Genomic DNA, 12,374 nt, shown 5'->3' with positions numbered 1-12,374 from the left:
TACAACTCTAATGTACACAACTGTTAAGAAAAAACTAAGAAGAAAGTTATTTTAACAACAAAAAAACATCAAATTTGAAATGTAACAAAGGGAATTCTGAGAATGTCAATTTATGGTTATTTACTATTAAACATTCTTTTTCACTTCCAAAAATGGTATACTAGTAATAGATAGGGGAACTATAATGGATAGGGGATCTTACGGTTAACCAATTTATACATTTTTACTGTAGCATTTTTACATTTGTCTTTTACCATTAAAATCACAGTCATTGTTTTACAGTGCAGTAGCAGGGTTGGAGATCCCTGATATAGAACTTGCTGTTGTAATGGTCGCTAAGTAATTACTTAAACAAACAAACAACAACAAAAAAGCAATTCAGAGAGTACACAAAGAAGTTGTGGTTGACTAATGGGGTAACACTTTAGAATACTGCTCCTTTGTTGATGAATAACTGCAGGAACAAGTGAGTAATGCACTATTAACATTGTAGTAACTACCATTAACTAAACTCTGATTAATGATTTAGTAAGTAATAGCGCTCAGTTGAAGCTGGTAGTTCACTATTAGCTAATCAATAACTACTATTATATATATAGATATATCCTGGAGAACTACTAAGAACTACTGTATACAGGTTCATAATTAATGTGAATTGTACATAATGTATAATTAATTCTAAAATGAAGATGATGGTAACCCATGAGTATTGACTCAAGAATGACCAAATCCTTCTAAAGGAACTACTAATTACTAGGATCAGTATTCTAAAGTGAAAAGCATCATAACTCCCTAATATTGACTGACGTCATTGTAAGCTTTTGAGATATATGTAAGGTTTTGTATAGAAATGACTCAAGTGTTACTACATCCTTCTGAAGAAATGACTAATTATTTGGATCAGTATTCTAAAGAGAAGATCACGGTAACCCACTAGTAATGATTTAATCTAGCAAAATTAATTACTAACCAAAACCTTACAAAAACCTTAAAAGTTTACAATGATGTCAGTACTTACTAGAGAGTTATCACGATCTTCACTTTAGAATACTGATCCAAATAATTAGTCATTCCTTCTGAATTTGGTAATACTTGAGTCATTACTAGTGGGTTACCATGACCTTTACTTTAGAATTAATTATACATTATGTATTATTCATATTAATTATGAACCTGTATACAGTAGTTCTTAGGGAGGTATGAAAAAATAATTACTTAATAAATACTGATTAGCTAATAATGAACTACCACATTCGACTAAGCACTAATTCATTAATCAGAGTTTCTTGATAGTTACTAGAGTGCTCGTGTGTTCTTGTGTAGTTATTCATTAATGATGGAACAGTATTCTGAAGTGTTACCAATAATGGGTTTTCAGGGATCAGAAGGAGCTCTGTTTTCACAAGGGCATACACTGTGGGAATTTAGTATGATTTCGTACAACTGTTTTTTCGTACAACTTTTTTTTTTTTCTTCAGCCGAATTTCAGCTTTGTTGTGTGTAATTTATTGTGCATTAGACTGAGATAAGGAGAGGCAATTAACCTCCCCTGACTGCCAATCAAATGGTCGGATTGGTTTCTGACATGTCAGAATTTTGGGTTCATATTTACATCGCATGCAATTTACTTTGTATTGAACAAAAACACTGCTGAAATCCCTCAGTGTATTCCCAACTTTATCCAAGCTGAGGTGTCTTAAAGTCAGGTAGAGATATGTGTTGAAATGGTGGGCTTGTCAGTTTGGTATGAAAGGAAGAGCAGATATTATCTACACTTAACAAGAAAGTTGTTCTGATCCTTTCTAATACAGTTATGTTTTTTACTTCAATACTTAAGATCCTCAAGAACTGTCATGATAAATAAAATCATTATTTAAAGATAAATACTTGGGACACTGAAACATTTTCATATAATATTTCTTTATTAAATAGCATTTTCATACTACTTCCTTGCATTGAGTCAAAGTCGGTGCAGACAGTAATACACATAACATCATTTATAGTCATCATAAAAAGTAATCTAGGACTTGTTTATCTTTGGACTTTTCTTTCTCATTTGTTTAGCTCACATTATCAGTATAGCTCACATCCATTTACGGAATCAGTGCTGACTTCCTAACCCAAGATTAACTGTATTGATAGGCCTACTTGATACTATTGATATTTTTCTTTCTTGATTCTTGTGAGCTTTGGGGAAAATAAAAAAAAATCTGTGTTCCTTTAGTCACTGAAGTCTAAGCACAAATACATACCGCTTGGTACGGCTTGTCTTTGGGCTGCGACTGTGTATTTCCATGGTTGAGATGGGAGTGGGGCCTTTAACAAAACAGCCAGGATCTCTGGCAAGCTTAAGTTTCAGCAGCTCAAGCACATGTTATTGTTAGTCCACCAGCTACAGCAGTAAAGCCTCAAAGAGAGAAAGAGTAAGATGGAGAATGGAAAATGTGTGTGCTGTTGCATGTGCTAAAATACAGAGTTGAAATGCCTTGCATTTTTCACTATATTCATGATTTCAGATATGCTAACAAGGTGTGTTTTTGCCACTGAGGAATTCATAAACTCTTTTACTGTGAATGTGCAACTTCCAGCTGATCTCATCCAGAGTGTATGCGAGGAAAATGTGAGATGAGCCTTCTGAATACTTAACCTGTCCTGTTTTTGATACCACTCCACCATCTGTATCACATCTGCCCTTCAAGTGTCTCTGTGTTACAGAGGAGGTTCCTGTACCGCCTCCCTCGCACCACCAGAGGGAGAAATCGCCTGAGTATTAGTTTTTCCATGAACTCCATTTCCCATAAGGCCTCATACCTGGGACTGATTGCACTTACACCTGCATTTACAAACACACTTATAAGCTGCTCACACACACAGAATCTTCGCGAAGTCTTGATTTGCCCCGGCTGTCAGTTCTGAGCGTTCTTACCCGTACTTGATTTCTGTAGTTTTGACCCTGGACTGTTTAACGTTATTGATTGTTCTCTGCCCGCCCTGACTTGGATTTGTTATTTGGATTTGGATTCTTGCTGCCTGCCTCGACATACTGCCTGTATTCTCGACTCTGTCTCTGCCTCGCCCCTATTGCTCAGTTTGCTGTTGATTGACCCTGCTTGTTTGACTATCCTTAATAAAGAGCTGCAAATGGATCTCACCCCGTCTGGTTCTGTGCAACAGAAGACTTCGCCGTACAGTGATCCAGCGGCCCTCGCGCAACTCTCCAACGAATTATCCGCTCAAGCATCTCAGCTGGCATCACAACAATACCAGCTGAATCGACTGACGACCCTGACAGAGGAGCTAGTTCAAGCATTGCAAAGCATCCGTCCGTCGACAACCAGCACCATGGCAGCCCAGCCATCAGCACACAGCAACCCCACACCGTCACTGCCTTCTCCGGTCAGCCCGCGCCTCGCGGAATTACAGTCTGAACTGGCCTGTCATGACGAGGCTAAGAACTTGAACGAATTCATTGATCTCACCATACGAATAGATAATTTGCTCCGCTCACGACGTTCTACACGAGCCCCAGTCCGTGTCTCTCACGAGACGGTCATGGATCAGGAACCAATGCAGCTCGGAACTACCCACATCACGCCTGAGGAACGTGAACGCTGTATGCAGAATCACCTCTGTCTTTACTGTGGTCAACCTGGACATATGAGGAATTCTTGCCCTGTGTGTCCCTCATCAAGAACTCAACCGGTGAGTCAACCATCCAAAAACACCCACTCCTCCTCTTGCTTTAATTTACCAGCTCAGTTAATCACTCAGAATAAAGTATTTAAGACATCTGCACTCGTAGATTCTGGGGCAGCAGGAAATTTTATTTCGAGTGAGTTTGCTACTCCGTGCCAACTGAAACTAACCCCCTGTAACTCCCCCTTGGCAGTGGAGGCGCTAGACGGACGACCAATCGGCGAGGGGAGGATTCTTCAGATCACAGAGGAGGCTACACTGCTCATTGGAACTTTGCATACAGAAACCATCTGCTTCTATGTCATCAATTCATCCACACACTCCATCATCCTAGGACTACCCTGGCTGCGCACCCATAACCCTCACATCTCCTGGAGAGAGAATCAGATCATTCAGTGGGACCCCTCTTGTCAAGATCACTGCTTGTCCAAAGTCTCAAGAATCCAAAGTAAGATTTCTGACTCATCTGCTCCAGATATTGATAAACTAAACTTGCCAACCGAGTACTCCGATCTAACCGAGGCCTTTAGCAAAAGAAAAGCCGCTCAATTGCCCGAACACCGCTCTGTAGACTGTGCGATTGACCTTATGCCTGGTACCACACCCCCAAAGGGAAGAATTTTTCCCCTATCACAACCCGAGTCTGAAGCAATGAAACACTAGAGGAAGAATTAGCCAAGGGCTTCATCAGGCCTTCATCTTCACCAGCTTCAGCGGGATTCTTCTTCGTGAAAAAGAAGGATGGGGGATTGCGACCCTGTATTGACTATCGTGGCCTGAATGAGATCACTGTGAAATTCCGTTACCTGCTACCACTGGTACCAGCTGCATTAGAACAGCTCAACCGAGCCAAATTTTATACCAAGCTAGATCTCCGCAATGCCTATAATCTCATCCGCATTCGTGAGGGGGATGAATGGAAAACTGCCTTCTCGACCACTAGTGGGCACTATGAATACCTCGTTATGCCCTTCGGCCTAGCCAACAGTCCATCTGTCTTCCAGTCCTTCGTAAATGATGTTTTCCGGGACATGCTTAACAAGTGGGTGATAGTATACATCGATGATATTCTAATCTACTCAAACACCCTGGAAGAACATATCCGTCATGTCCGGTCAGTGCTAAATCGTCTGATCCAGTATCAACTATATGCCAAAGCTGAGAAATGTGAATTTCACCAGACGAGTACATCATTCCTGGGCTACGTGATCAGTCAGCAGGGAGTAGCCATGGAAGACAAAAAGGTTAGTGCTGTTCTGAATTGGCCTCTACCTCAAACTGTGAAAGAGCTCCAACGCTTCTTAGGATTCGCCAATTTCTACCGCCGATTCATCAGGAACTTCAGTACCATCGCATCACCTTTAACCACCATGACAAAACGCCACACAACCCGTCTGAGTTGGACCACAGAATCATGTCAGGCCTTCGACGAACTTAAAGCCAGATTTACTTCAGCACCCATCTTGGGACACCCAGATCCTGAACGGCAGTTTATCGTCGAGGTCGACGCTTCTAGCACAGGGGTGGGGGCAGTCTTGTCGCAACGTCATGGAGAACCTGCCAAGATGTATCCGTGCGCCTTCTTCTCTCGAAAATTGTCTGAGGCCGAACGCAATTATGATGTGGGCAATCGTGAGCTCCTGGCAATGAAATTGGCTCTTGAAGAGTGGCGACATTGGTTAGAGGGATCCACACATCCCTTCATTGTACTCACCGACCACAAAAACCTAGAATACCTCCGTTCAGCCAAACGTTTGAACCCACGTCAGGCCAGATGGGCACTGTTCTTCACTCGATTTAACTTCTCTGTAACCTACCGTCCAGGATCTAAGAACACGAAAGCCGACGCACTATCCCACCAAACGGAAGAATCGATTCCTACCACCCTTACTGAGAACATCATTCCCGAGAGCCTGCTCGTTGCCCCCGTTCAATGGGACATCATGACAGAAATCAACCAACTGAACAGTCAAGAGACACCTCCAACCGAATGTCCAGCCAACCTCACCTATGTTCCCGAGACCCTCCGCAAACAACTCATCACCCAGGTACACACAACACCCAGCTCAGGTTAAAGGACACTGTCACATTCATTCACAACTGCACCAGCTGCAACACATCCAAAACTCCCAGACAAGTACCAGCCGGCCTTCTGACTCCATTACCCACACCACAACGACCTTGGTCACACATTGCTATCGACTTCATCACTGACCTGCACAACTCACAAGGTAACACCACCATACTCACCATCATAGACCGTTTCTCCAAAGCCTGCCGCCTTATTCCCCTACCCAAACTGCCCACATCCTTAGAGACCGCCGAACTTCTTTGCAATCAAGTATTCAGATTCTACGGCCTCCCTGAAGATATTGTGTCTGATCGAGGACCACAATTTACCTCCCGAGTCTGGACAGCCTTCTTCAAGCATCTCAACGTCAATATCAGCCTCACATCCGGATATCACCCAGAATCCAATGGACAAACTGAACGACTTAATCAAGAAGTTATCCGATTTCTGAGATCATACTGTCAACGGAACCAAACTGATTGGAGCAGATATTTGTTCTGGGCGGAGTATGCCCAGAATTCCCTCACCAAACCTGCCACAGGAATGACTCCATTTAAATGCATCCTGGGTTACCAACCACCGCTATTCCCCTGGTCAGGGGAACCCACCGACCTGCCTTCAGTAACGGAGTGGCTACAGAATAGCGAGGCCGTCTGGGATCGGGCTCACACCCATCTGCTCCATGCAGTCAGACGACAAGAACATCAAGCCAACCGTCATCGACGCCCTGCTCCGGCATACACTCCTGGTCAGTGGGTCTGGCTATCCACCAGAGACCTCCGCCTCAGATTACCCTGCAAGAAACTCAGTCCCAGGTATGTCGGTCCATTCAAAATTATTAGACAAATTACCCCAGTATCATTCCGTTTGGATCTGCCTGCTAATTATTGTGTTTCTCCTACTTTCCACGTTTCCCTGCTTAAACCCGCTGGTGGTCCGAGCGTAGCGACGGAGGAAGGAACCGTATCCCAGACCCCCCCGCCTATCCTGATTGACGGCGAGGAGGCGTACCGTGTGCACGAGTTGCTCAATTCCAGACGCCGGGGGGGTACACTACAGTACTTGGTCGACTGGGAGGGATTCGGCCCGGAGGAGCGTTCATGGGTCAATGCTGATGACATTCTCGACCCCACTCTCACTGAGGAGTTTCACCGCACGCACCCGGAGAAGCCGGCCCCCCGACCTCGAGGAAGACCCCGGCGTCGGCTGCCTCCTCGCTTCAGGAGCCGCTCGCAGGGGGAGGGCTCTGTTACAGAGGAGGTTCCCGTACCGCCTCCCTCGCACCACCAGAGGGAGCAATCGCCTGAGTATTACTTTTTCCATGAACTCCATTTCCCATAAGGCCTCATACCTGGGACTGATTGCACTTACACCTGCACCTCATTTACAAACACACTTATAAGCTGCTCACACACACAGACTCTTCGCGAAGTCTTGATTTGCCCCGGCTGTCAGTTCTGAGCGTTCTTACCCGTACTTGATTTCTGTAGTTTTGACCCTGGACTGTTTAACGTTATTGATTGTTCTCTGCCCGCCCTGACTTGGATTTGTTATTTGGATTTGGATTCTTGCTGCCTGCCTCAACATACTGCCTGTATTCTCGACTCTGTCTCTGCCTCGCCCCTATTGCTCAGTTTGCTGTTGATTGACCCTGCTTGTTTGACTATCCTTAATAAAGAGCTGCAAATGGATCTCACCCCGTCTGGTTCTGTGCAACACTCTGATCGCATCTCAGGTAGAAGGTGCTACTTCATTTCCCTACTTTCCCTTGTTTGCTCAGAAGCATTTCTTATCATTAAAAGAAATGTGAGAAAATTATAGTTGGAAGATGGAAACTTGAGCCACCAAGCTGTAAACATCCTTGAGACTCTGTCACTAAAATTAAGATTTTCTACTGAATGACATTGACAGAAAGACCAAAAAACTTCCTTAAAGTTAATCAGTGTTAAAGAAAGGATTCCACCCTTGCCGAATCATAAGCAATATTTTTGTTTAGAAAAGAGTTACCCATAAAATTATCTTTTGAGTAAAACTCGTCATATTGTATTTTAGAATAATATTCTCAAAATTACTTGTTCAACCCCCACATCACATCATTCAATTTTGGTACATTCATGGCAACTGATTATGTAAAATTTTCTTCTCCCGGAAGGCAAACCCTGCTGAAAAATCCAGCATAAACGGGCATAGATTCCAAGTTGGTCCATGCTGGTATAGTTCTGGTTCAAGCTGGTTTCTGCTGGTATTTTGCTGGTTTATGCTGGTATGTTGCTGGTATAGTGCTGGTTTATGCTGGTTAGTGCTGGTCCAGGCTGGTTTCTGCTGGTATAGTGCTGGTTTATGCTAGTTAGTGCTGGTATAGTGCTGGTTCAAGCTGGTTTCTGCTAGTATAATTCTGGTTTATGCTGGTATGTTGCTGGTTTATACTGGTTAGTTCAGGCGTAGTGCTGGTTTAGGCTGGTATAGTGCGGGTTTATGCTGGTTAGTGCTGGTATAGTGCTGGTCCAGGCTGGTTTCTGCTGGTATAGTGCTGGTTTATGCTAGTTAGTGCTGGTATAGTGCTGGTTCAAGCTGGTTTCTGCTGGTATAATGCTGGTTTATGCTGGTATGTTGCTGGTTTATACTGGTTAGTTCAGGCGTAGTGCTGGTTTAGGCTGGTTTATGTTGGTATAGTGCTGGTTTGTGCTGGTTAGTGCTGGTCCAGGCTGGTTTATGCTGGTTAGTGCTGGAATAGTGCTGGTCCAGGCTGGTTTATGCTGGTATAGTGCTGGTTTATGCTGGTTAGTGCTGGTATTGTGCTGGTCTAGCTGGTGCACCAACATATCCATGTTGTTCTCAAGCAAAATGGAGCTGTTGATGCTGGTTCACCAGCATGGGCTTTATAGAGTTGAGTGTTAGTAGGACAGCTGTCTGTATGCAGGTAGTGTTTTGGGGACAAACATAGTTTTTGCTTGCATATTTTTCTATTAATGATGTAAAGGAAAAACAATATAATGTTTAATATAAAACAATATAAGGTTAAAACCTATGATTTATTGAATTATATGATAACTTTGTATTTTCTTTTGCTCCCTCTGCTGAAAGTAGAGTTGAACAATTAAATTGCTTTAGTTATGATTACATTATTAATCAATGTCACTGGAAAACTGGTAAAACGTTTCAAAGCATCAAAGGAATTGTCTCCTGTTTCATAAGATCTTTACACAAATCAGTTATAAAGAGCTTGTGTACATTGGATAAAAGGGATTATGAGAAGAGCTATTTCAATGGGACAGTTTGATAATTCAATATTTTTGGTCCATGTTTCAGGAGGTAGGGGTTTGCATGGGGTGTTCAGAGGGGGGTGGGGTGGTTTGAGTTCAGGGCTCTCACAGCCTGGGGGAAAAAGCTGTTGAGCAGTCTGGCGGAGCGGGCTCTGATGCTCCGGTACCGTCTTCCTGATGGTAGTATTCAGTATTTGACATGTATTCAGTATTTCTGTTGGCTGTTTAAAATCACAACCAATGATGCCAATGAATCATAGTTGTGATGCTATTCAAGTTGTTCGGACCCCTTCCTCAGAACATCATTAGAACATCATTGGGAATTGTTCCTCAGTCAATAAAATTCTATCAAGAAGAACAGAGAACAATCGTATTGGATGAAGAGGATATTTACCTACAATAATTTGAAACAAAAGGCTGTTCTACTTGGAAAAAATTAGAAACTGCTGGACAAAGGAAAACAGAGCTTTTCAAAACTTAAACAATTGAACCACTTGTTTTGAAAAATGATATACTGTTTTAAAGCACTTGAAATTAAATGGATCAAGCACTAGTTATTACTTCAACAGAGCAACAAAAGTGTCAGGCTAACTCCCACTGTGCAGAGACACCTGTCTGGTTTGGCAGTTCTCACGCGCTGTGTGGTTCAATCAGGTAGCACTGTTTCATCACTTGGATTTGGTGTTTTCATTCTATGTAGTCCAGTTGTCACGAATCTGGTCCATGCTCTTCCGGACAATCACCACCAGAGGTCACCCGTTCACCACATTGACTCTTACACTACACAGCACACTGGACTACAGTTCCCACAATCCATTGCACAGATCACAGCTGTCACCATTCACACATCACACACACCTGATTATCATTTCACAATCACGCACTCACTATTTAAGCCTGGGACTTGCTCTTGCTCGCTGCCGAGTATTGATCTGCATTTAGTGCTCTCCTAGCGCTAGCTGCTTTACCGTGCCTTTCCGTGTTTCTGTTCATTTCTGTAATTGTTAGCGTTTATCACTCACCAAGCGATAGCTACTTTACAGAGCCATAGTCTTGTCTTGCTTGGTTTATCTTGCCGTGTCTGACCCTGCCCGTGTTTCCTGGATTAACCCTTCGCCTTACCGTTTGGACTCTGTTTGCTCCCCGTTTGGATTATTGCTCTGGTTGCTGGATTATCTCTCTGCCTTGCCCCTTTGGATACTGTTCGCCGATCGTCGACCCACGCTTGCTCCACAGATTGCTCTGTCTTGCCCTTGCCATACCTCTTTGCCGATCTCTGACCCTGCCTGTTTTATGACCATGTTTCATAATAAAGCTTTGCATATGGATCCGCATGTCTCACGTCTCGTCAGCCCCGTAACACGAGTAAAGTATGTTAAATTGATTAAGGAGGCCCATTTATCAATTTAACATAAAAAAGAATGCAGATCCCAGCACACATATCAACTTACAATAAGGTTCACATGTGATTAATGAAACATTTGCATGCCACCAATCCCATCGTACAAATGATTGTATGTTGACAAATGTGGTCACTGAAAACAATCATCATTTGAGTATCATGCCCCTAGGCCTGGCTCCAAAATCAAATTGCTGAGGGTGCTTCTTAAATTAGTGAGGCTGCTCTAACCTTAAATAATATAAAGGTTTTCTTGGCATCCATTGCTGTGGTGCAAAAAGCACTCCATTTACAATATCTAAAAAGCTGTCACATTTCTTAGTTTATCACGATCTCACAAAGTTACGTCATAATCAATGAAGTTCTCTACGCTGCACAATGAATCTTTAATTTACATCGTGTGAGTGGATTCTAACTGGCAGTACATCGTGGGGGTTTATATGTAAGTCCTGATGAGTGTTGACAGGTGCGGTGAATTAGAATTTTAGGGATTGTGAATGAGTGGGCGGAGTTTCAGGATTTAGCGTGGCTGGTGACACCATGACAGTACACCCCCCCACCCTCCTCCAAGGGCTCTGATGAGGATGGTCTATGCCCCTCAAAGCGGGACGATCTGGATGGAGATTGTGGAACTGAGTTAATAGGGCAGGATCCAAACTTTCATCACAAGGAACACAAGATCTTTCTTTGGAGCCGTATCCTTCCCAGTCCACCAAATATTTGAGTCGAGGATGGTGTTGACACGGTAGATGAGCTGGGCTTCATCAGTCTCTGGAGGAGGAGGAGGAGGTCTGTCAGATTCGCCAGATCCTGAGGAGGGAGTAACACAAGGATTAGTAAAGGGTTTGAGAAGTGATATGTGGAAAGTAGGTGTGATACAGTACTGTGAGAGAAGGTTGAGTTGATGTGTACGATGTACAATGTCAGACACTGTAATATGCTCTGGTCCGCTCCCTGCTTACTGTGGTGATGAGATACATAGCAGACTGTCGTCACTCAGTGGCTGGATGTCTAAGTGGTGCCCGCAGAATAACATAGATTTCATAGAAAATTGGACAAGTTTTTGGGACAGACCTGACCTGTTGAAAAGAGATGGTCTTCATCCCTCCAGGGATGGTGTCGCTCTTATCTCTAGAACAGTGGTTCCCAAACTTTTAGCTGTGTGCACCCCTGTCTAGTGTTTGACACCTGTCAAGCACCCCCACCAAATTTCTCAGATTAAACTCCACATTTTTTAACTACAATAACTAATTACACATATTTTCTGTATATTAGAAAATATAAAAATTTCAGTTATAAATGAAAAATATTGTTTCCTACCTTTTTAGTGAGATGGACGGGCCTGCATTTTTGCAAACAGATCATCAAGATTTGGTGCTATGGACAACAGTTTTACTCTCAAATCATTCTCAGCATTTAGTCTTTGTCGATGTTTGGTTTTCAACAATGTCAGTGCAGAAAAGCACATAAGTACGTGGTTGCAAAGGGCATCAACAGTTCCAGTGCCTGCTTTGACAATCCTGGATGCTCCACCATTGCTGAGGCCCAGAAATCCATGAGTGATTTATTTTTAAAAAGTGTGTTGTGTCTCCCATCAGATGATAACTCTAGTAATTGTTCTTGCTCTTGAAATGAGAGATGTGGGATTGGAAGATAGACATCAAAAGGATTCCGAATCCATGTCTGAGACTGGTCCAAAGGGAGGAAGTAAGTCCGCAGATTTTGGCTGGACTGGTTGAGATGTTTAATTATGAGGCCTTTGACGTAATTACTTAGTGCAGCTTCCTGGGATTGCAAAAATTCAGACAGCAGAGGAAAGCACTTGGTGGAGTTTATATTTATCCAATTAGTCCAAAATACTAGCTTTTTGCCCCCTGTGAATTTGGAAAATTAGGAATTATAAACTTTTTGACTTCAAATCAAGGCTGTTGTTATTTAATTTTGT

This window comes from Barbus barbus (genome assembly GCF_936440315.1).
Source record: "Barbus barbus genome assembly, chromosome: 37".
NCBI lineage: Eukaryota > Metazoa > Chordata > Actinopteri > Cypriniformes > Cyprinidae > Barbus > Barbus barbus.
The sequence above is the reverse complement of the archived record's forward strand: the minus strand, read 5'-3'. Positions refer to the sequence as shown.